This window comes from Loxodonta africana, chromosome 5 (genome assembly GCF_030014295.1).
Source record: "Loxodonta africana isolate mLoxAfr1 chromosome 5, mLoxAfr1.hap2, whole genome shotgun sequence".
Taxonomy (NCBI): Eukaryota; Metazoa; Chordata; class Mammalia; order Proboscidea; family Elephantidae; genus Loxodonta; species Loxodonta africana.
The window spans coordinates 84,501,685-84,527,500 of record NC_087346.1 but is presented as its reverse complement, the minus strand read 5'-3'; the positions used below and the strand labels follow the sequence as shown (position 1 = coordinate 84,527,500).

Here is a 25,816-nt window from a genome sequence, read left to right as displayed (position 1 = left end):
TTTGCAGAACTTTGGTATGATTGCTACTAGGTAAGTGGCTGCTTCGAGTGGTGACAAAGTTACATTTTTCCTTACAGTTTTTCTGGTATTTAATAGGGGGAGGATGTTGAGATGGTGAACTTAAAAATACTTAGGATGACTAGTATGCCAGGGAAGAAAATGAGAGGCCCAGGTGAAGGAGAACACAAAAGAAGTCTTACTTTTTAATAATTAAATAAGCAGAAATGCCACCTTTGGAGGTGCAGAGATGATCTATGGTTAATATTAAACACTTTGCAGGTACTAGTTGTGTATTACCTTATTTAATGTTTAAAATAACTGAAGCGATAAACTTCTGTTTCACAGATGAGGATGCTGAAGCTCAGAGAGGTTAAGGACACATGCTTGGAATTTGTATCCAGGCTGGCTTAATTTGAGCATTCATTCTCTTAAACCCTGGGCCTCAGCTGCTTTCTCAGCGTGGCACACATGCCAAATTATCTATTGTTTTCTTATAAGTAAAAGATGTGGGTGGAAATAAAAGTAACATTTATGAGTGCTTACTAAAAAAAAAAAAAAATAAGCACTATATTTTTACTTATTTCTTCATTCCTCACAACAACCCTATGTGGTAAATTCTACCGTCGAACACATTTCAAAGATGAGGAAACTGGCAAAGGGAAGTTAAGTAACTTTCCCAGGGTCACGTGGCTGTTAAGTGGCAGAGCCAGGATTCCAACCCAGCCTTTCTGACTTCAGAGCTCTATTCTGTACTTCCTCTTCTGACACAGTAGAAAAAGTGCAGATTTTGGAGTTAACTTGCCAGGACAATTTTGAATTAATTACTTAAGCTGTGAGTTTAATATTCTTCATCTGTATGATGTTATGTCTACTTTGGAGACGCAATATAGTAGTGCTTAAGAACGTACTCTAGTTAAGATTACCTGAGCTCCTAACCCACCTCCATCACTTAGTAGCCATGACTTTGGGCAAGTTACTTGATTTCTCTATTCCTCAGTTTTCTCACCTAAAATGGGTAATAGTCCCTACTTCATGTGGTTATGAGGATTAAGTGAATATATTGAAAGCGCTTAGAATAGTGTCTGTTATAATCACCTATTACGTTTGGCTGCTACTACAGAGTTGCGGGGATCAAGATCTGTTCACACATCAACATCTGGCACATAGGTGCTCAAGGAACTGCAGCTAACATTAATGTAATGGTTCCTGTTCTTTATAGGAACAGAGAACAAAGTGAAGTCATGTAAAATTAATATCCTAAGCTTGGAGGGAAAAATACGAGAGCATTGGGTGAGGACATGAAGAAATATAGAAAAGCTGGGACAGGACAAAAAAGGAAGTTGAAGGCTGTGTTATTCTGTGTTAAATCCCTGCCATATATATAAAGTGATGGAAAAGAAAAAAAAGTTTTAAAGGAAGAAAAATCCTCCATTTAGGAAAGTAGAAAAAATAAGCCTGTTTTTATATTCTTTCAGAGACCTCATGATAACTATAAATGTTAACCATCCTGGAATAGCAAGGATATATATGATACTATCCGATTCCTTAAAAATAAAAGATGCCTTGTCTGATGTGAGTTAACAGCAAAAGATGTAACAAGTTGCTGGGTTTAATATTTACATCCTCCAAAATTTGTATTCATTTAACAGACATTTAAAGAGCACCGAGATGTACTGGGTACTGTGATATGCATGAATAATAAATTGGTAATCACTCAGTATGATAATATCTCATAGAGACTCACTTTATGAGCTCTGGGGAGCTTCATGGATAAGAGTTCCGATGAAGTAGATTACTGGCATCAGGCATCAATGCAAAACAAAAACCTGTTCATTTTATGACAGTATATTAAGCTACAGACAGCTATGGAAAAGACTAAAAATTAAAGTAGAAAAAAATGTGGTGATGGAGTGACTTTGCTGCACCTAACTGACTTTCTCTAAGCCACAGATTGTTGTCTATAAATTGAAGTTAAGTAAAATAAACACATACATCACTAATTTTTTAAGTAAGATTGCTTATCAGACCTCTAAAACTAATGCTTTGAGTTTTTGGCAAACACTGGGAAATTATTTTTTGTGACCTTAAGGATAAAAATTGGGTAACTTTAATTGTATTTGCATAGCTGATACACTGAAAATACTTGACATTTGAAAGAAATGGTTGGAGTTGCTTATTTTCCTTGCTGACTATGAAGTAAAATACTTTTAAATTAATGTGCTGAAGTAATACAAGTTAACACTATCAAAATAATTCAGCTGTGAATTACTGTAGAAAATCAATGTAATTATGATCTCAGGGATCACAATGATGAACATATTTCTTTGAATAGTAGATGATCCAAAGATCAGGTAGGATTCAACTAGACATTCAAACTGACAAAACGCTGCTATAGGCAAGTAAATCAAATAAATAATCTTTTTTATTATTTGAATATTCATTCTCTTAAAAATGCTTATATTTTGCCTTTGAAATTTTAAAAATCAGAAACACTGTAAAAAATTTAGCCTCACCCAAATTAACAAATAGTAACATTTTGTGAATTTTGCTGCAAACGTAAGTAAAATATTACAAATAAATTCAAAATTCTTTTTGTTGACTTCTCCAGTATCTTTCCCCTCCCTGGAGATAGATGGCTATCATGAATTATGATGTATCATTCCAGTCAATGTTTTTGTACTTTACTACATACATATGTAAAAAAATAAATAATACCCAGTCAAAATTAGCAAGGGACTTGAATAGACATTTCACCAAAAAGGACATTCAGATGGCCACCAAACACATGAAAAGATCAGTGTTGTTAGCCATCAGGGAAATGCAAATCAAAACCACAATGAGATACCATTTCACTCCCGCTACGGTGACTAAGATTTAAAAAAATAACAAATGTTGGCGAAGATATAGGGAAATTGGAACACTTACCCATTGCTAGTGGGAATACAAAATGATACAGCTGTTGTGGAAAACAGTTCAATGGTTCCTAAAAAAATTAAAGATAGTACCACCATATAACCTAGCAATTCCAATCCTAGGTACTTACCCAAAAAAGGAAAGCAGAGACTCAGAGACTTGTACACCAATGTTTGTTGCAGCAGTATTCACAAAAGCCAAAAGGTGGAAACAAACAGCCTCAGTGCTCATCAACAGATGAATGGATAAGATGTGGTACATACATACAATGGAATACTATTAAGCTGGTAGGAGAAATGAAGTCTTGACACATGCTACAATATGGATGGAGCTGAACAACATTATGCTGAGTGAAATAAGTCAATCACAAAAGGACAAATACTACATGACCTCACTTATATAAAAAGACAAGAAAAGGCAAATGTATAGAGAACAAAGTTTATTAGTGGTTACCAGGGGCAGGAGGGAGGGAATGGGGGGGGGTTTAATAGTGATGGAAATACTGCATTGATTAAGGTGGGGTTGCACAGCTGATTACTGTAATTGCTGTTAATAAGTTGTACACCTGTAAAAAGTTGAATTGGCAAAAGTTATGTGATATATTTACAACAACAACAAAAAGAGTAGCTGCTGAGGCTGTTTATGTACAACCAAAAACCTCATGGGATTTGGTTTCTTGGTTTGAGGGTTTAGAGTCATGGTTTCGTGGAACATCCCAGTTAATTGGCCAAATAACATTTAGTGCTTTTGTTCTACCTCCTAGTTCATTTAGTAGTGCCTGGGGTCTTAAAAGCTTGCAAGTGGCCATTCACGGCACAACAGTTGGTCTGGATTCACCTGGAACAACAGAGGAAGAAGGGGAGTCAGGAATAGGAGGAAGATGTGGAATGTGTGGCTAATTACCTCCATGAACAACTGTCTCCTTTGCCATGAGACCTGAACTGTATGGTGCCTGGCTACCATTACTGAATATTTTGATCAAAGATTCTATTGAAGAATCCTGATCAAAAGGGAGAAAATGTAGAATAGAATCTCAAATTCTCATGGACTGCAGACTTCCTGGAGCCATGAAGATTGGATGAACCCCTGAAACTACTGCCCTGAGATAATCTCTAAACCTTAAGCCAAAAATATCCCTTGAAGTCTTCCTAAAACCAAACAATAATTTAGCTTAACTAATAAAAAATGTCTGTGTTGAGCATTATGCTCTTTTTAGATCTATACAGGATCAAATTAACAATGCAACTAGAAAGATTAGATAGGAACCTTAGGGGGCAGTGAATTTACATTAATGGGGGAGAAACAACTCAGAAAAGGAGGGTGAGGATGGTTGCACAACTCAAAGAATGTAATCAATGTCACTGAACTGTACATGCAGAAACTGTTGAATTGGTGTATGTTTGACTATATCTCCTCAACAACAAAAAACGTTTTTACGTAAAAAAAAAAAAAGGAAAATAATAGTTTTTGTATTTTATCAACTTTTGTCTATAAAATCAAGTTATATTCTGAAGGTTTACTTGAATAAAAACACATTTTTGTGATTGTTCCATATTGGTAAAGGTCTAATTCATTCAGTTTAGCTGCCATACTGTGGTCTATGATATAACTATACCAATAATTTATCCACTTTCCTATTGGTGAACAGTTGGGTTGTTTCCCTTTTTACTTTTACAAGCATTACTTCAATGAACTGTTCTTTGACCATATTGTTACGCACATGTACTAGAGTTTCTATAGAAAAAAAAATTTTTTTAAGTAGAATTTCTGAGTTCCTGGTCTATGCATAGTTTCATTTTTACTAAATGTCAAATTGCTCCCATTGATGTTCTCAGACTTCATTTTATAAAATACGACAGGTATGAAATTGTATCTTATTTTAATTCAAAGTTCCCCAATTACTTCATGAGATTGAGCATCTTTTCTTATTTTTATTGACTCTTGGATTTCCTTAGCCCAATTCTTTAAAGAGTTGATTGCCTTTTTCTTATTGTCTGATTTTTTGTTTAATCAAGTTACTAATGCTTTGCTATGCAAGTTTTTTACCTTTGTGTAAAATGTATTTTCTCATATCAAAGTTTTAAAATGTGATGTAGTTACTTTAGCTATGAATTCCAGATGATGTTTTCTTAATTTTTTCAGCTATGTATTCTTGAATGGGGGGGGGGGGGAGCCTTTATACGTGCTTCAAAATGAGGCTCCAAATGATATTAAATATTAAGAATTAACATTTGTTAAACTATAAAACAAAAAAACTGGAGGAAAGTAAAATTTAAACTAGTAAAATGTTCTGCCTTGAGAGGCAATATAAAGTAATAATTAGGATCTTGGCCTCTGGAGCCAAACTGAGTTAAAATCCCAATTCCACCACTTACCTAGCACCTTTGTTGTACTTACTTAACCTCTCTGTGCCCCCAATTTCCTCATGTGGGCTAATATATGATTGTTAATCCATATACAGTGAAACCTGTGAGAGCTGGAACTTGCAGGGACTGCCTTGTTTTTCTGGGTCTAGCAAGTTTTCCGTCCTTGACAGGCTGCAGTCTTACCACTTTTCTGTCACTAATGTGGAAAATATTTGAGTTTTCCTTCTCTCACATGTTTCCACCTTACACAGGTTCTGGCTCTCCCAGGTTTTCCTGTATATTTAGAACAGTGCCTGTCAGGTAGTAAGTACTTAATAAATGTTAGTTACTTTTCATCAATTTTTGTAAAAAGCTAGTTTCCACCACTTGAAGAATGACTTCATTTTCTCCATGTTTCTATCGCAATAGTTTAAACTAGAGTGCCTAAGGATTAGTTGGTAAATTTAAGAGGCATATTCCTGTGTCCAACATCCAAAGATCCTGATTCAGCTGGCTGGTGTGGGGCCAGAGATCTGTATTTTTAACAGGCACCCCAGATAATTCTGATCCAGATGGTCTACAGAACACACTTTGGGAAACACTCCCCTGGCCACGCTGATTTTTAGGTTTCTCTTAGCTGATAACATACACGTGTGAATGAAGTTAATTACAAAAATGAAATATGGTACCATAAGACTACAAAACCTCGAGAGTTCGTTCTTAACCTTCTTTTGGGCCAATTAATCTTATGAGATCTGTTGAAAGCAATGGACTCTCCCCCCAGAACAATAACAGCCTGTGTATAACATCTTACATACCACTTCAGTGGGTTCCTGGGCTCCCTGAAGTCAGAAGTCCATGGGCGTTAAGAAACCCTACCCTAGGGGATGTTCCTTTTACCCTTAAGAATGGCCATACATGGCTGGTGTTAATCTATAAATTAGATTATTTTACCATGGGCAGGGGAGGGGATGATTATTTAAATAACTAAATGACTGATTAGAGCTGAAGAATTTTATTAGCATAGTTTTTACATTTATTGAATAAACTTTTTAGACATAGATTTTTACATGGTGCTAAATTTTTTTTAAAACATACATACAGCTGAGTGCCTTTGGGCCAAGGCTTACTGGCAGAGTGGGGTGCCTCTGGGCACTTATCGGTGGAGCTGAAGAACTTTGTAACATTTGCCTGAGCAGGGCAGAGGCTGGGCTGGGCCCTCACTGAGAGAGAGAGACCTGCCTGTGGGCATGACTGAGAGCTGTCCTGTCCGCAGAACTGTATCCTGAGTCGTTTCTGATCCTGAACCGTAACCTGTTATGCCAAGGCACATGGATATGTCCAAGGAACACTGGGCCCACAGATGCTGAAAGGAGACAAGGACCTTCCCTCAGAGCCAAAAGAGAGAGAAAGCCTTCTACTAGAGCTGGTGCCCTGAATTCAGACTTCTAGTCGCCTAAATTGTGAGAGAATAGATTTGTTTATTAAAGCTATCCACTTATGGTATTTCTGTAATAGCAGCACTAGATAACTAAGACAGAATTGATGCATTGTAAAAAGGAGAAGCCTAAAGATGTCAACTCTGGGAATAAAATCAGGAAATGTAAGCCTTCATTATTAATTTATTTAACAAACATTTATTAAGCATCTAAAATGGGCTATTCAGTAGGAAGGTAAAAATTATTAAAATATATTCCTTAGCCTTTGCCATGGATTGAATTATGTCCCCCCAAAAATGTGTGTATAAACTTGGTTAGGCCATGATTCCCAGTATTCTGTGGTTGTCCTCCATTTTGTTGACTGTAATTTTATATTAAAAAGGATTAGGGTGGGATTGTAACAAGAGCCTTGCTCAGGTCACCTCCCTGATCCAATATAAAGGGAGTTTTCCTTGGGATGGGGCCTGTACCACCTTTTATCCTTCAAGAGATAAAAGGAAATGGAAGCAGAAAGTTGGGGACTTCATATCACCAAGAAAGCAGCACCAGGAGCAGAGCACATCCTTTGGATATGGGGTCTCGGCACCAGAGGAAGATTGAGGACAAGGACCTTCCTGCAGAGCTGACAGAAAGAGAAAGCCTTTCCCTGGAGCCGATGCCCTGAATTTGGACTTGTAACCTACTAGACTGTGAGAAAATAAATTTCTTTTTGTTAAAGTCATCCACTTGCGGTATTTCTGTTATAGCAGCACTAGATGACTAGCACACCCCTGAAGTAGAGGAGATAGACATATAGCAATTAGAATGATTACTGTTTAAATAGTTAGGATGATGTAGGACCTCTGAAAGACATGTAGTTCTCAAGTAGGGAGGGTCCCTGAGAGGCGAAAGCAGTTTGCAATTGGCTGCTAGCCTTAAAGGTTGGTGGTTCGAACCACTTTAGTAAAGATTACACTCTATGGAGCAGTTCTACTCTGTAACACATGGGGTCGCCATGAGTTGGAATCCACTCAACTGCAACAGGTGTGCCTTTTTTCTTTCTAGTAGGGAGGTCAGAGAAGGTCTCATGGAAGATCTGTTTGAATAGAATCTTGGGAGGAAGGGGTGGAGGTAGAAAGCTGAGAAAAGCCAAACATATTGAAGTTTATCCAAAGGCAACAAGATTTTAGTAGAAGTATGTACAGGGTGTCGGTAGGGGTAAGGCATGGTAACCTAAACCTAGTGCCGTCGAGTCGGAACTGGTGGAATCGAACCACCAACCTTTCAGTTAGTAGCCAAGCATTTAACCACTGTACTGCCCTACCTTTCATTATTATCTTTCTACCATGCCTTCTCATGAGTGAAAGATGATAATGGAAGGTAGCGCAGTACAGTGGTTAAATGCTTGGCTACTAACTGAAAGGTTGGTGGTTTGATCCCACCAGCTGCTCCCCAGGAGAAAGATGTGGCAATCTGTTTCCATAAAAATTACAGGCTTGGAGACCCTACGGGGCAGTTCTATACAGGCAGTCTGTCATATGGGGCAGTATGAGTCAGAATTGACTAGGTGGCTACACAACAGAGGGAAGGGTTAGATCATGAAAGAACTCACTGGGTAGTTAAGGAGCTTAGATTTTATCTCAGATACGGAGAAGCCAACCAAGGTTTTTAAGAACAGTATGACATAATAAGCTTAACATTTCAAAACGTAAACTACCCATTCTAACTGCTGTATAGCAATAGAACTGGAATGGATTAAAACTAGAGGCAGAGAAACCAGCTAGGAGTCCTTTGCAATAAAATAGTGAAGATTTAAATGAAAGCAAAGAGGACAAATTAAGTGACAGATTTGAGAGAAATGTAAGAAGCACAGTACAAGAATTTCAGGAAAAGAGCAAGTGAATTGGGACAAACTGAGTAGTCACAGAAGTTAAGCATTTAAGATAGTAAACATTCTACATAGACACAAAAATGAGAAGCTCGTCTAGAGTTAAAAAAAAAAAAAGTTGTGGTTGAGGAGATTCTAACTCATGGTGAACCCATATGTTACAGAATAGAACAGACCTCCACAGGGTTTTCTTGAGCAACCTTTTACGGAAGCAGACTGCCAGGACTTTCTTCCACGGCACCACTGGGTAGGTTCAAATCACCAACCTTTAGGTTAGCAGTTGTGCCCAAACCATTTATGCCACTCACTTGAATTCTACTTCCCACAGTATACCCAAGGAACACAACTTTGCTAATAGTAGATCTTCATAAAAAAGATATCATTATCAAAATAACCCCCCAATGTTTTATTTTCTTTTATAAAAGTAGCACATATGTTATAGACTCTCTGCAAATACAGATGAAAAAATACGTCCATATTTCTGCAACTCAAAGAAAACTGCCATTAATAGTGTGATTTAGACTATATGTAGTGCTTAAATTTCTTAAGAGTATAATACACACGGAGAGGAAATATAAGTTGACTAAGTATTTTGGTAATTAACGTTTTGGAAAAATAAACCAAAAAGCCAATAACAATAGTCATCAAAGCCTAGTAGTAATTCAGAAGTAAGGAACAGTAGACTCTTAATCGAGCTTTCATAATGAAGCATTATACTAATTAAATATTTGCATTTATTAAAATCAGTTTAACGTGAAGTCTTAAGAAATTGAGTGGCTTCTTGTTTTCACATAAGACTTTTTTCCATGAACAGCACAGTGTAAAAGAAAGGGTTCAAGAAAACCATTACTTTAGAATCATAATGAACACACATATTATATTGAAAAGAATATCCACCCTTCCCAAGTGGTATTTTTCTATGATCACAGCCCTAAGAGCTTATGCTACAAGTACACTATCATACATGACACTGACCTCTAAAAAGTTCTGTAATATATTCTAAGTATCCATCTTTAAGCTTACTAAAGTGTTTTGAAACAAGCAGGGATAACTAAAATGAAAATGTAGATGAAACAGCCTACATGACCCCAAGACCAGAATAACTAGATGGTGCCCAGCTACCACTACTACCTCTCTGACTGGGATCACAACAGAGGGTCCCAGACAGAGTGGGAGAAAAATGTAGAACAAATTCACAAAAAAGACCAGACTTACTGACCTGATATAGAGACTGGAGGAACTCCTTAAGACACCCTTCTGACCTGGAATTAAAGCCATTTCCAGGGACCATCTTCCAGCCAAATAGACAAGCCCATAAAATAAACAATAACATCTGAGAGGAACGTGATCCTTAGAACAACCCATTATACAAGATAAAAAGGGCAATATTTGCCCAGAAGCAAAGATAGGAAGGCAGGCAAAAAGGGGTAGAAAATCAGGACTAAAGGCAATGGGGAACCCAGGGCATAAATAGGGAGAGTGCTAATACATTGTAAGGGGATGAAACCAAGGCCATGCGATATTTTCCAAACAAACTATTGAACAGGAATCTAATTTGCTCTGTAAACTTTCACCTAAAGCACAATAATAAAAAAAAAAAAAACTAGATAAGAGTTAAAAAGTATCTGTTTTAGTTCACAAGAAAATTAATGGAGCTTGATTCTTAATTATAGTGTCTTGGATTTTGTTACTTTAAAACAGCATAGAAAGATGCTGTACGTGTTTTCAAAAGGAGCAACATGTTTAAGCTTGTTTTTATAATCTTGCCTTCCCTAAATGTGTGTAGCAGCTGAATCAGCCCTTTAGGCCACTAGATCTCGTGCAGAGCTGTGATTATCTTATTGATCCAAATGCTAAAAGCATAAGAAACTAGGAACTTGGAGTACCAACCACCTTTAAAGGAAAAGCTCATAAATATCCTTACCCGTAAATTTTAAAGCACTCATATTTCAGCTGATTTTCTGTATTCATTATACTGCCACTTAATTAATGACATAAAGCATAAACAGAATTGTTTTCAAAAATGGAGAGGAACAAAAGAGCCAATACACTGCAAGATTCCAGAGCATGTCCGTATTTATACATGGATGGCGAAACCTTGTCTCACATACTTTGGACATGTTATCAGGAGAGACCAGTCCCTGGAGAAGGACATTACACTTGGTGGAGTAGAGGGTCAGAGAAAAAGAGGAAGATCCTGTACGAGATGGACTGACACAGTGGCTACACCAGTGGGCTCAAGCATAACAAGGATGGTGAGGCTGGCGCAGGACCAGGCAGTGTTTTGTTCTGTTGTACATACGTTTGCTATGAGTCAGAGCCGACTCGGTGGCACCTAACAACAACAAGGTATCTTGACTAACGAGAAAGGAGAAAGCTAGCAATTTAGACTACAGAGCATTTTATTTTGGTGACTCCCTTGGCTGATTATGGTCCTTTCTGGAGAATAATTTGTGAAAATTCTGATTTGGGCCCTACCACTCTCTTTTTCTCTACCTACAATGGGTAAGTATATATTCTTGTAAAACATCTCTGTGAAGGAACCTGACAAAAATATAATGATCCTCAGAAATTTCTGCATGCAAAACATAGTAAGAGATACATTCAGAACAGGTGTTAAAACCATGACACATCTGGAAATTTTCAGGTTTTCTCTTCAAGGTAGCATACAATCTGCAATTCCTAAAAGGCAAATGTTTTTACCAACTCACCCTCACCAAGACTGAAAAGACCCAACAAACCTTCAAATGCTGAAGACAGGATGAAAAAATTTTTTCCTCAATTAAGTCTGCTTTTATTAAACTTATACACCAGTTATTCTGCCAAAATAAAATGGCTAATAATTATTAAATAATTGACTTAACTCTATGCCAGACCCTGTTTTAAAGGCTTTACTTACATTTCTTATTTAACCTTCCCAACATCTCTGTGAGTAAGTAATATGATCTTCATTTTACAGAAGAGAAAATCAGGCTCAGAGGACAAATAACGTTAAGTAAGCACTAGGGCTGGAATTGACAGGTCAGTGAAGTGTCAGAAACTGAAAAGCTATTAAGAAATGCTCTAAAACTGCTTAGTGTCTTGTAAATATCTACCATTTTAATATCTCTTGTTTAAAAGATTTGGTGAAGGACATTATCAGAAGTCTTATGGTAATTTCTGGTGGTGATTTCAGGAGTGATTTACAGAGAATAACAACAATAAAAACGTTTTATTTTCCTTTCTGATAAGTATAACTTCCTCTACAGAGAACACAGAAAAAGTGAAAAGCAGGCGGACAAAACGTTAACACACACAAGTGATTTTTAATTGAGTCAATGTGGATTCTATGCCAGCATTTTGCAAGCTGAACACAAGGCTAATTAGCTAGGAAGTCCATGGTGCATGGTGGCACGTTCACAGAATACAGGGTAAAGAATGACAGTACGTGGAAATCATTTTAGAAAGAGAAATGTTTACTCAAGGGAATAACTGGATCACTAATCACTGATTTAAGCAGTCAAAATAAAACAACAGTGGCCACTTACGATTGAGGCACAAACACTATAAAAGTGAAAACTGCCTACTGGTAATAGACACTTCTCATATAAATTCTAAGCTGTTTGGCTTAAAATGCACTCATGCACGACCGGAGCACTGGAAAACGAGCGAGTTAAAGTGAAAACAAATACAAGATTTCTGTACAGCGCATATGACAGGGAACAAAAGAGGTGGCAGAAAAAAGATACCCACCTCTGGCTTCTCACATAAAAAGCTCATGAATCAAAACCGTGAATCAACGGTTGAAGCTCCAGCGTGTGAAAGCCAAATTGTACAGTTTGATACCCGGAGAGGTGTGGAGGAGTAGTTTAGCTTTCGCCTCTTTAACCCATATCTTTGTGCTTTCACGCTACCGATGCAGTTAGGCGATTACACACAAAAACACCGCTAGGTATGCTCCAGGTTTCCCACCTTTCAAGCACCTGGGGAGTAAACACACCTGACAGCCTAAGAGAGCGGTGCCAGGGGCGGGTAACGACGCGGCACAGGGTACCCTCTCCTCCCGGGGATCAGGCGGGAGATCCGCTGCCGGAGGGAAACGGAAGGTGGGAAAGTGGGAAGAGGAGGACGCTGCCACCTAGGGGAGCGGATTCGCAGGCGGGGGACCGGGGCGGGAGGGGCAATCGAGAGGAGGCTGCTGGTTGCGAGGCCGAGCCGTCGGGCGGGGCTGGCGCTCCAGCTGGCTCAGACCCCGGCCGGGCGGGCTGTGGACATAGCGGCGGACCTAAGAAGCCGGCCCGCCGCCAAGAAGAAAGGTGGCGGCGGCGGCGGCGGCGGTGCGGACCGGACGGGGCGGCGGCTCCTAGCCGTGACCCTCTGCTCCCCGCCCAGGCCCGGGCGTGAGTCGGAGGCGGCGGCTAAGAAAGGACCGAGCATGGCTGAGACCCCGTCGCCGCCCAGCGCCGGCGCGGAAAGTTACAGCGAGGAGCCGGTGAGGGGCGGGGAGCGGCGGCCGGAGGAGCCGCGCAGCGCTCCAGCCGGGGGCGCGGACCGAGAGAGCGAGGCAGGGCCGCCGCTGGCATCCCCAGCCGCGCAGTCGGAGCCCGACTCGCCGGTCGCCGCCCCCTTCTTCCTGCTGTACCCCGGCAATGGAGGCGCCGGCTTCCCAGCGCGCCTGCCGCCGCAGCAGCAGCGCGTCTGGAGGACCCCGCCGTCGCCGGGTTCCCCGCTGCCCTTCCTGCTGCTGAGCTACCCGAGCGGCGGCGGCGGCGGCGGCGGCAAGCACAGTGAGTGGCAACGGGGGACTGGACGCCGGTGGGGTAGGGGGACTCGGCCGGGAAGGGCCGGCCCGGCCCCCGCGGAGCGGCGCCTCTCGCTGGGTCTTAGGAGCCGGGAGGTGGGGTGCGGGGGTGGGTGCAGTGGGCGGCCGCGGTCCCGTCGCCGGATTATTTACCTCCGAGTCTCCCCAGGCCGCGGGCTCCCGCCGGGCCCGGCCTCCCTTTCCCTCAAGCGCCGGGGCGGGCGCTCATCCCTTCCAGCCTCCCACGGGCTCCAGCGCGGCCTGCGAGCGGCCGGCACGTCCCCACCCGGGCCGCCCAGCCTCTGCGGCTTGTCCCGGGCTAGAAACGTTCCCGGGAGGAGTCGAGAAGGGGGCGGTGCCCAGAGACCTGGCACCCCCTCTAACCCTCCTTTTGCGGGCTGCAGGTGCCGCAGCAGCCAAGTAGGTGTGGCTGCTGAGCCGCCGCCGCCGCCGGCGCTCCGGTGGCCTCAGTTGTACTACGTGGTTTTTTACGTGCAGTCACTCGTACCAGTAAATATGACAGATCCGTTCCCCGTAATGGGAAGAGAAATCTCGGCGCGCGAGATGACGAGAAGAAAATGTGTAGCTTTGGAAGGACACCTTCCTAGGATCATTTGGCAAGAAGAGGCCTGTATTAAAACCACTGTCAGGGGAGCCTTCTGAATACAGCGCACCCCCATCGGTGTCGTATCAACCAACAAATATTTATTGCTACTTGAAATGAGGGAGGCCCTGGACTAGGCAATGTATACAAAAAAAAAAGCCTCTTGGAGCATTGTTAATCTGGCTTAAAAGACAAGATTTTATATTATGAAAACGTAACTGACAAAGCAGGAGAAAGTGCCAAATACTTTGCTGTATGAGTTCTAAAAGGGAGAGAAACTTGCTTGAGGTGATGAGGAAAGACATTTTCTCTCATAAAGAGATTTTTTTTTTTCTTTTTGAAGCACCGAAGCACATCTCTCAACTACTTTGCACTGCTTCCTGATCCGTTCCCTAGAAAAAAGTGAACATTTGTTGAATATTTTCTGTGTGCATGTTCTGTGATAATCACGGCTAATCCTCACATCTCTGTAAGCCAAATGTGATTCGAGCTTTTCAGTTGAGGACACTGAGGATCAGTATGATTAAGTGATTTGTCCCAAGTAATTTAGCATAAGAGAAGGAGCAGAGTTGACCCAGATTTCAGGCCTACCATGTCCATTCCCTTTAAGCGCCAAAACTGTAGGATGGCTCATCACAGGTTAATAGGAAGGGTCCACTGGATTCAACTGGAGGTAGTCAAGTTTTACTTTTTTTTTTTCCTTTCTAAGGTTTCAAATCTTGAGGGGTTGTGTGTGTGTGTGCTTTAGGTGAAAGTTTACAGCTCAAGTTAATTTCTCATTAAATATTTCTACACATTGTTTTGTGACATTGGTTGCAGTCCTGGCAATGTGACAGCACACTCCTCCTTTCCACCCCAGGTTCCCTGTGTCCGTTCGCCTAGTTCCTGTCCCTTCCTGCCTTCTTATCCTGCTTTTGGACAGGAGCTGCCCATTTGGTCTCATATATTTGAACTCAGAAGCACATTCCTCAAGTGTGTTATTGTTTGTTTTATAGACCTGTCTAATCTTTGAAAAGTGGGCTTCAAGAATGGCTTCAGTTCTGGATTAACAGAGCATCCAGAAGGACCATAGTTTCAGGTGTTCCTCCAGTCTCTGTCAGACCATTAAGTCTGGTCTTTTTATGGGAATTTGAATTCTGTTCTACATTTTTCTCCTGCTCTCTCCAGGACTTTCTGTTGTGTTCCCTGTCAGGGTGATTATTGGTGGTAGCCGGGCTCCATCTAATTCTTATGGTCTCAGGCTGGCGGAATCTCCGGTTCATTTGGTCCTTTAGTCCTTTGGTCTAGTATTTTCTATGTTTCCTTTATTACCCAGAAAGTTGGGCCAACTGATTAAAAATCTTAGTAAAACCATAGTTTGTGTCTTAAAGTTAAGGGTCTGCACTAATCTCAGAGTGTTTAACACGTGGCAAAAATGAGTCTGTAATAGCAGAGAAAGTAAATATCAGATTAATCTCATTGCTAGTTTTCATTTTCTAAAAAATTTGGTTTCTACTTTGTACTTTAGCACAGCCTCTATTTTTTTCTCACTCAGTTTTTCTATTTCCTGTAATCTGTGTATTAACCAGCTCTCAATAGCATGAAGGCACTTCTGTCAGTTCTTATAACTCTGTTCTAACAATTACGGTACAAGATTTGATGTAGGAGAATATTTAAACTGTTGGCCAGTATAATTGTAGGGAATATAGTTGTGGGGATTATCTGAATTTCAGTTATTTACTTGACTCCTTTCTCTTATTTTAAGTATTGCTAGAAAATGAGGGCCCAAGTGTGATCAAGATCAGGAATGAAAGACTTAAAGCTAAAGTTTTATAAGCATGTGTGATCGCTTGGTCCCTGTCTTACAATAATAGCAGATACATGGTGTGATTTGTTAGGATATAAAGTTCCAGTATTGCTCAGAAAAATCACTGAGAAAATACACATGCCCCCCTTCCAATGCTTTTAAAAGACCACAGCCACTGAATACATTTCACATTAAGAAAATATCACTGATGCATATTTTATTCTTGATGAAATTGACTTAAAGTAGTTTCTATTCTGGACTGTGAGCTTTTATTCTTACCTATTATTCTTATGGAGACCTGGTGGAACAGTGGTTAAGAACTCAGCTGCTAACCAAAATGTCAGCAGTTCAAATCCACCAGCCACTCCATGAAAACCCTATAGGGCAGTTCTACTCTGTCCTATAGGGTCGCTATGAGTCTGAATCCACTAAATGGCAACAGATTTGGTTTTGGTTTGATAATATTTTTGTATGTGCTTTAGACTGCAGGCATACTTGCAAAAAAGAATACTCTAGATATTAATAGTAATACCTTTATGTTGCTGCACTGCAAAGTCAGTGCAATATTGTTTTCTGTTATGTACCTGGTTATCCAAACTCTGCATTACCTTACAGTTCAATTGAGAAATATGACGCCAAACAGTTTTAAAGTCTACTGGGACCATACCTGGATGCATCCTCAACACCCAGTGAATATTATAGTGACTGGGATCTGTCTCCTCAGCACCCAACTTTCAACTCTTGCTAATGTATTTCTCAAAAGTATAATAATTTTAAAAAATCCTGTATATTAAGGCAGTATTCTCTTTTTAGTTTAGAATTCTTGACCATACTTCAAGAACTATATACTAAGGTAGTATTATCTTTTCAGTTGAGAGTTCTTGACCGCACTTTATGATTTAAAATATTAACCTTTACTTTTGAGTTCAGAAGCTTTGTTAAATGATAGTGGTGAAGAACAGCAAAAATGTGTGGAAACAGAGAAGGTAGCCTAACCTTTTCAAGGCTCATGATGAGTACAGCTCCGGTATAAAATTTTGGAAATTACAATGGCCATAAAATATTCAGCTTGCTTAAATGCATTGTGAAAGAAGAGGGCTTCTTTTGTGCCTTATTGGGTTCTGTCCGTTTCTGAGTCTTTGAGTACTTCTAATCTCCTATAGTTCTATGCGCCTGACTTATAAGTCTCGTAAAACTTCTTAGCATGCTTTTAATTTTAAAATTGATTTTATAAAAATTAAAGCAACTCATTAACCATTCTTATTGTTTAGATGTTTTATAAAAGTACATCAAGTACAAAGTGAACTTTCTTCCCCATGGACCCCTCCTCACCCCCTCTTTCTTTATCAGAGAATACCAACATTTGACTTTGGTCAGTTTTCTTCCAGAACTTTTTCATGCATTCCCAGACATGTATGTGTTTATATTTCTTGGTGCTTTTTCTTCCTTGCTATGAACTTCATGCTAATTTCTCATCAACTACATGAGGAGTTACTTGCATGCCATAGTCAAGTATTTTTAATGCCTTCATTTTCCATCCTAACTGTAGAATTCATCTTGTGCAGGGACAGGATGGATGAGAGATGGCATCTTTTAGTGTTTGAGAGAAGAGGCACTTGTGTCATTTGCATGGTTACCAGCTGCTACTTACAGTTATTCTTTGCCTCTTCTAACTCCCAAAGCTACAACAAACTGTTTAAGGCAGTGTCATGAAAATAGCCCACATCATCCCTTTGTCTTTTCTTCCCCAATTAGAGGAGTCCACCAACAAGTACCCCGTTTACCAAGCAGCAGCTTTCTTTCTGTATGTGTTCATACTGTTCTGAGGTGGGAGGAAGGCTAGAAGAAGAATAGAAAGAAGAAAAAAACCTTGGAAAGGACTGACAGCATTACTATGACTACCAGTGTCAGAGCTGAATATACTTAACAGTGAGTCCATGGTTAAACCCTGGCCAGTACAGAAAGAGGCACCTAAAAGCATTTGATTGTTTCACACAGATGCACTTAAAGAATCCATGATATAGGAAAGGAGCTTCCTTATTTATGTTTAAACCCAGGAATAAGTGTAAAAGGGGAGAAAATGAATTTTATGTTCACAGATATGTGTGTGTGTGTGTAGTATGTATGCAAATCTGTAGATATATATAGATAGATATTGTATGTATCTGTTTATTTTAGTTCTCTATGGACTTCTCTCTTTCTCTTTTAATTATTTCATGCTATTCTACAAAAATATTATACCTGGTCAGAAGTTGAATATATATCAGTAAGTTCATCGGCTATGTGCTTTGTAAAATTTAAAAAGACAAGAGTGTTTTATTCTGTTTTGTAAATATAGAGGCATTTGTCCCTAGATGGTACAAATGATTAACACATTCGGCTGCTAACTGAAAGGTTGGAGGTTCACGTCCACCCATTGGTACCTCAGAAGAAAGGCCTAGGGGCCTGCATCCAAAAAATCAGCCATTGAAAACACTGTGGAGCATATTCTACTCTGACATATGGGGTCACTGTGAGTAGGAGTGAACTCCACAGCAACTGGTTGACAAAGCTAGAAGTGTAAGGGGAGAAGGTTGAACCATCAAGGTCCAAATGTTTTGGTCATTCGCATTCATAAACCCAAAACCTGTTGCCATCAAGTCAATTCCAACTCCTAACGACCCTATAGGACAGGGTAGAATCACCCCATAGGGTTTCTAAGGCTGTAATCTTTACAGAAGCAGACTGCCACATCTTTCTCCTATGGAGCTGCTGGTAGGTTCGAACCGCTGATCTTTCAGTTAGCAGCCAAGCACTTAATCACTGCACCACCAGGGTGCCTTATTCACCTTCACACCTGTACTTTTTGTAACCGCAGATTTATTTAGGTGACCTTTTAAAATAACAGCCCTTTTGATATGTTCAATGTAGAGCAGTGCCCCCATTTACAGTACTGTGACTCATGAACCTGTTAGCCTTCAGCTCTTTTCCAACTGTGTTAAAGATACAAAGAGCCATTTTCTGATCCATTAAATACTTTATGTCAAATGGCAGATATGAGTACCTATACAAAGAAAAGAAAGCCCTCAGAAATATGGCACCTTCCAACAATGTGTAACTGTAGACATGTGAGTACTAGAGAACTGGAGTTTAGCCATTAAGGAAGTCTAAGCGCAGGTCACTGCTTTCCACACACAGCTAAAATGACCGGAGACATCCTCAACAGCTACTGAGGCACAGGCAGCTGGGTCATGCCCCCCCGCCCCTTTCCTTCCTCAAAGTTGTGACTAAAATATCTACATCTGTTGCTTGTCTTCCTGCTTCTGCTTTTATCACCACTGCTGCCTAACCTACCACAGTTTGTCTTCCTGGCCAATTCCTCCCCTTCTGTTCTGCCTCCTTTCTTTTGTCTGGCATTACCAAAAAATCCGATCATGCTTCTGATTGACAGAACAGTGATTTCTGGATATTGGATGTATTCCCTGAATCTTTGACTTTCCTTTGGCTGCTCGGTCTTGATATCCATAGGTTCGTTCTTGAAATAGAGAAGAGTTTTGTTTTTTCTTACTTGTGAACTTAGCTTCATTCTGGATACTAGAGAATCCTGAAAGGTGCTTCATTAGATAACAAATGTTTTCCTGTATTTCTGCAACCCAAACAATTATGAATAAGAGAATGTGGCTAGTAAGATGATAAAAGCACTTAGTAGCTACCATTTGAGGAATATTTTTGCATAGCAGGCATAGTACTAAGAACTTTACATAAATCAGTGCTTCTTTTTTTTTTTTAACTGAAGGGCGGCAAATGAGTTCATATCCCTGAATAGTCTGACACTGAAGCCCATGTTCTTGGTCACTGTGTGCTCCCTCACTGAGGCTTTAAAGTAACCAGTTTGGGTAGAGGGGAACGAGTATTGCTGGGAAGGAGGAATAGCAGAGGAAAGGTGGTGAAGAAAGCAACTCTTGGGACTAAAAGACAGGTATTGGCCTAAAAGCATATTCACCTTGCATCATTTCCCTTTTGGTTTGACTTTTGACAGAAATCTGTGTGTTAAAGAGGTAGAATTTTACCAAGAAGCCAAAAGAGCATATTTTTTTTAATGTAGGTTTTAGGTAGTAAAAAGCCCAGAGGTAGCAGAATTAAAACCAGTTGCTGTTGAATTGATTGTGACTCGTGGCGACTCCATGTGTGTCAGAATAGAACTGTGCTCCATAGGGTATTCAATGGCTGATTTTTCAGAAATAGGTCACCGAGACGTTCTTCTGACGTGCCTCTTGGTGGACTCGAACCTCCAACGTTTTGGTTAGCAGCTGAGCCCATTAACTGTACCACCCAGGGACTCCTGTAACAGAATTAACTGAATGAAACATTTTTCTTTGTTGGCTAATATTTTTGGAAATTCCTTAAATAAGATGCACTGTACACTAGGCAACTGGCAGCCAACATAAATAAAAACAGAATCCCATTTTAATGAATTTTTCAGGACATCACAACTGTTACATTTCTACCCACACCTTATTAATGCTGAAACCTCTTTCTGTAGTGCAAAATGGCTTGTGAATGAGCTTTGAAATTTGCTTTGAGGCGTCAGTAGCATACCATGAAAAACCAGTTGCCGTTGAGTCGATTTCTGTTGTCTTAGAAGTAGAACTGCCCTCCATAGGGTTTTCAATGGCTGTGACCTTTTGGAAGTTCCTGGGTGGCACAAACAGTTTGCCCTTGACTTGCTAACCTAAAGGATGGTGGGTCAAAACCACCCAGTGGAGTTGTAGAAGAAAGGCCTGGCTATCTGCTTACCCAAAGATTACAGCCAAGAAACCCTGTGGAGCAGCCCTACTCTGTCACACATGGGGTCGCCATGAGGTGGAATTGACACACCGGCAATGGGTTCAGTTTTTGGTGACCTTTCCGAAGTAGATTACCTGATGCCTCTGGGTGTATTCAAACTGCCAGCCTTTTGGTTAGTAGTTGAACCTTATGATCCCACCCGTGCACTATAAGCATTGAATAATTGGTTTGAAATTATGTGAAAGGAAATGTCCTTAGAGTTACAAAGCTTTGGTGCTTGAGAGGGTATCAATATTATCATGCCCTCTACCATAGCTGTATTTCAGTAACTGTGAATAGTTCGATATTGTTGTTATTAGTTGACATCAAGTCGATTCTGACTCATGGAGACCCATGCATGTGTACTGACCTTCAGAAGCAGATAACCAGGTCATTCTTCCAAGGCACCTCTGGGTGGGTTCAAATGGCCAACCTTTTGACTAGTAGTCTAGCGCTTAACCATTTGTGTCACCCAGGGACTCCAAATAGTTCCATACTCTTCCTAAAGCTTGACTTATCTGGAGTCAAGGGCTACTGGCTTCTATGGTGTTTCTCTTCACAAAGCCAGTCTTAGTAATTGTCTGACTCTAGACTTGCTGTATACCAGGCAGTCATGACATTCACATATGCCAAAGGGAGTGGTGTGGAGGGTGGGGCAAAGGCAGGAAAGTTTGTTGTGTGCCCTTGAGTCGATTCCAACTCATAGTGACCCTATAAGGCAGAGTAGAACTGCCCATAGGATTTCTTAGGATGTAATCTTTATGAGAGCAGATCACCAGGTCTTTTCTACCGCAGAGCAGCTGGTAGGTTTGAACTGCCAACCTTTCAGTTAACAGCCAAGTGCTTAACCGTTGCACCACAAGGGCTCCGTGAAGGAATATAGGAACCTCATATTACATAGGGAGATGTTGGCAGACCTTGACAGCAAGAGGCACATGGAAAACAGGAGAGGTTGTTTTAGCATGTTGCCTTTTAGAATATAGTTCCTCTAACTTTAGAGTCTGTTTAGGGGGTCACCACAGATATTCTTCTGCTTCTACAGTCTTTTTATGAACCTAAAAAAATCTGGTCACCTGATGTGAATGCTTGGTAGAACTGCTGTCCTGACACATTTGTCTTCTTCCCTCCTCAAGGCCCAAAAGACGCCGTATGCCTTTTGCTCCCATCTCCTTTTTACTTTACTCTCTCTTTTCAATAAACATTTGATCCTTTTTGACTTTTCATTTCATGTAATGATTTTTTTTTTCTGAACTATCGAAGGCACAAACACTTAAATAGTGATTGATAGTGGCTGACATTTACTGACTGCTTATTTTGTGCTGAGGAGAGGATCAAGCTTAGCATTTTATTTACATTACTTCATTTAATACTCATGACTCTGAGGTAGTTAATGTTACTATCTTTTTGCCAGTGAAGAAACAGGCACAGAAATGAGCAATCTGCCAAGGTTGGTCAGCATCTAAGCAGTAGACCTAGGATTCTCCCCAGGCTTTCTGACTCCAGAGTCTGTATGCTCTATCTTGCTCCTTCATTGCCTCCTATAACTGGAGTTGGGCCCTAGATTGGAGGCTGTTTTTAGACAGTAACCTACTAGATTCTTGTTCTACTCACTAAAGCTTTATTTACTAAAAAATGAGTGAATGAATGAAAATCACAAGTCACCAGTTTAATAGAGAAAAATAGTTACATGTGTAAATAGCACATGAAAAGGCCATCTTTGCCACAAGGACTTGTGAATTTCTTAAATACCTATGATTTATTTCTTTTCTATCACCTGGTTCTTCTTTGTTCCCTAGCAGGTAACAGAGTAGGTGCCCTAACGCCCGTTGCCATTGAGTCAATTCTGACTCATAGCGACCCCATAGGACAGAGTAGAACTGCCCCATACGGTTTCCAAGGAGCACCTGGTGGATTCAAACTGCCGCGACCTTTTGTTTAGCAGCCATATGTAGGTGCCCTGTACATGTTAAATGAATAAATCTGTATGCACACATGAATAAAGTCTGTGTTGGAATGACTTGTTTATTGGGGCATAAATGTAGCTTGATTTTCTAGAACTTGGGGATTTTTGTGGTTGAAATAAAACAGGAGGGTGGAAATACACCATTGGAAGAATGTGAAATACTTTAGCTAATTACCTAAACCAGCAAGTATCTATTTAGGGTCTGATATTTGCTAGGTACTTTTTTAAAAAATAATTTATTGTATTTATTTTTGTTGTTGAGACTATACACAGCAAAACATACACCAGTTCAACAGTTTTCTACATATATAATTCAGTGACATTGATTACATTCTTCGGGTTGTACAATGATTCTCACCCTCCTTTTCTGAGTTGTTTCTCCCCCATTAGCATAAATTCATTACTCCCTAAGGTTCCTATCTAATTTTTTGAGTTACTGTTGTCAGTTTGATCCCTTATAGATAGATACTAAAAGAGCATAATGCTCAAGGCAGACATTCTCTACTAGTTAAGCTAAACTATTTGGTTTTAAGAAGACATCGTGAGATATTTTTGTTTTAAAGTTTAAAGATTATCTCAGGGCAATAGTTTCAGCCTCCATGGCTCCAGGAAGTCTGAAGTCCATGAGAATTTGAAATTCTGGTCTGCATTTGCCCCCTTTTGATCAAGATTCTTCTAAAGAATCTTTGATCAAAATGTTCAGTAATGGTAGCTGGGCATCATCCAGTTTTTCTGGTCTCATGGCAAAGGAGACAGGTTGTTCATGCAAGCAATTAGCTACACATTCCTTTTCCTATTCCTGTCTTTACTTCTCTGTTGCTACAGATGAACAGAGACCAGTTGTTGTGCCTTAGATGGCTACTTGCAAGCTTTTAAGATTCTAGGCATGATGCAACCGACTAGGAGGTAGAATAGAGGCACAAAACACGTTATTAGGCTAATTAACTGGGATGTCCCATGAAACCATGACTCTGAACCTCCAAACCAAGAAACTAAATCTCAGGAGGTTTTTGCTTGTACAAAAGCAGCCTCGGCAGCTACTCTTTTATTTTTATTTTTTGGTTGTTGTTGTAAATGTATCTATCACACTACTTTTGCCAGTTTAACTTTTTACAGGTGTACAACTTATTGTGCAACACTAGCCTTAATGAATGTGATTTTTTGATTAGCTAGGTATTTTTTTTTTTATTATGAGCAGGTACTATAGTGTTGTACAGAGCAGGCAAGGTTCTCCTCATGGAACCTTTGCAAAGCTAATCATTATTTAGTAACATTTTACTGTTGAGAAAATTGAGACAAAAGGAGGGTAAATTTCCCAAGGTCATCTACTAAGTTGTCTGTGGCTTTCCTTTTGTAGATCATTGCCTACTGCCCCTGAACCATGACATGCGTTTTACATAAGATAGTTATTTCTGTCCCTTTACTGGTTAACTTTAACAAATGAAAAGGAGATTATGCATTGTAATATTCCTAGTGATGTTTGTTTCTAACAAAATAATGATAACTCACCTTCCCAGTTATTTCCTGGTTGCTTATCATCCTTGGTTGGCATCTACAAAGTGATACAGAGCCTGCCAGACATACCAATCTACATTGTAGAAATCTCGCAATCAGACACAGACTAATGGATTTTGGTTCTAGGAGAGGACGGGGGAGGTGGGAGGGAAGACTGGAGCACATGAAAGAAGCATGACAATTCATCAAAGAAACCCTTTCTTGCTAACAGCAACTAGTGAAATAGGGGGGAAATGAGATTTTTCTTCTAAAATTGTGAAACTATTTGGGAAGCACTGGGAAACAAAACTTGTGAGTTTTAAAAACTGATTTAGTTGCAGAAGTTGACAAATTTTAAGAAGCACTCGATTTCTTATTTAATAAGAGGTGACAACCAACTATAAAAGAAATTACATGGCCTCTCGCCCTCAAGTCTTTTAGAAACTGAGGTGACACACATGCAAGAAATCTATTTCTGAAAATTACCTAAATAATAATTAAAATGAAAAAATTGGAAATAACCCAAATGCCCACGAGCAGGAAAATGGATCACCAAATTGTTTATTCACACGATAGTATTTCATTATAATACAGCAGCCAAAAAGTGATGAATCTTAGAAAATACGATGCTGAGTGAAATAAGGCGTATAAGCCCTTTCTATGAAGTGAAAAAACAACTGAAACAAAATATATTATTTAGACAGCCATATATTGGTAATAAAATTTTAAAAATAATGATTTACACAGAATTCTGAAGTGGTTATCTTAGAAGGGGATGCAGAAGTTCAGAAGGGGGAAGGAACACATAAATAAATTAAAATTGTTGGTCCAGTTCTCCATTTGGGCAGTGGTTTCATGGATTTTGATTATATTTTTCAGAATTTAATAAAGCACATTGAAGCTTACCATTTAAGGAAATTCTGTAATAAGTCATTTTAGAAAATGATTACCTGCTTCATTTATCTTTTCCTACTTCTGAATGGTCAAGTGTTGTTAGTATGTACAACTGAGTAAGTAAATGTGAAGGGGACTCTGTGAAGTGTGTTTTGTTTTTTTGTTTTTTTGTTTTTTTGTTTTTCAGCTCTCTCCAGAGTGCTAATAGAATCAACCAAATGCCAAGTACCTTTCATGATGGTGGGGAAGAATTTGCTTTACCCCTTGCCTGCACGTAGCAGGAAATATCAATTCTGGGTTCTTTTTTGGGGAGTTTCTTAGATGCAGTTGAGAGAAGCACTAAAGAGAAGATGCTCACTTATTAAAACCTGAGCTCAGTGTTTAAGATAAGGTGGCTAAGTGAGAGATGTTGTTTGCGAAGCATTAAGATGTAAAGTGTGAAAAGCTGATAAAAAAAATTTTTTTCCTCTTCTTCAGATCTCAAATCTGTTGATACTTGTTTAGGAAATTTCATGAGGGCATTGCCTGTGTTACTTGTTTTTGTTTTATTTTATTTTCTCTGAGTAAAGTTTTATTTTAGGGGAGGACTTGGGATGAAGTGCTGAAGCTTCAGAGTGTAGAAGAAAACAGATTTTGGGTACATCTAGACAGAAGCAATTTAGAATCCCACATCTGCCACTTTCTACTTGTGTGATCCTGGGTCAGTTACTTCACTGAATTTTGGTTTCCTTGCATGTAAAGAGTGGATAACAGTATCTAGTTGCAGGGTTCTTGTCAGGGTTTGATATGGTATTTATAAAGGACCTACTGAATAGAAATTCAGTAAATGATCGCTACCTTAAGTAATGGAGCCCTGGTGGCACAGTGGTTAAGAGCTACAGCAAGCTGTGGGCTGCTAATCAAAAGGCCAGTGGTTCAAATTCAC

At 39.8% G+C, this 25,816-nt stretch overlaps 2 protein-coding genes across 3 annotated transcripts in view; both read left to right on the top strand.

Annotated features, from left to right (window-relative positions):
* The window catches only part of UTP3 (UTP3 small subunit processome component), a 12,501-nt gene extending 2,304 nt beyond the window's left edge, over window positions 1-10,197 (top strand). Inside the window, exon 1 of the mRNA XM_064285731.1 lies at window positions 1-10,197. This exon is cut by the window's left edge and continues 2,304 nt beyond it. The gene's annotated coding sequence lies outside the window, so the exon portion shown is untranslated.
* Window positions 10,198-12,920: 2,723 nt separating this feature from the next.
* RUFY3 (RUN and FYVE domain containing 3) overlaps window positions 12,921-25,816 on the top strand; it is an 88,383-nt gene continuing 75,487 nt past the window's right edge. The window contains exon 1 of one of the 2 annotated variants that reach the window (XM_023553364.2): window positions 12,921-13,035. The gene's annotated coding sequence lies outside the window, so the exon portion shown is untranslated. Of the gene's footprint in view, window positions 13,036-13,221; window positions 13,331-25,816 lie in introns of those variants that run through there. The other variant, XM_010594151.3, reaches the window with a different exon arrangement.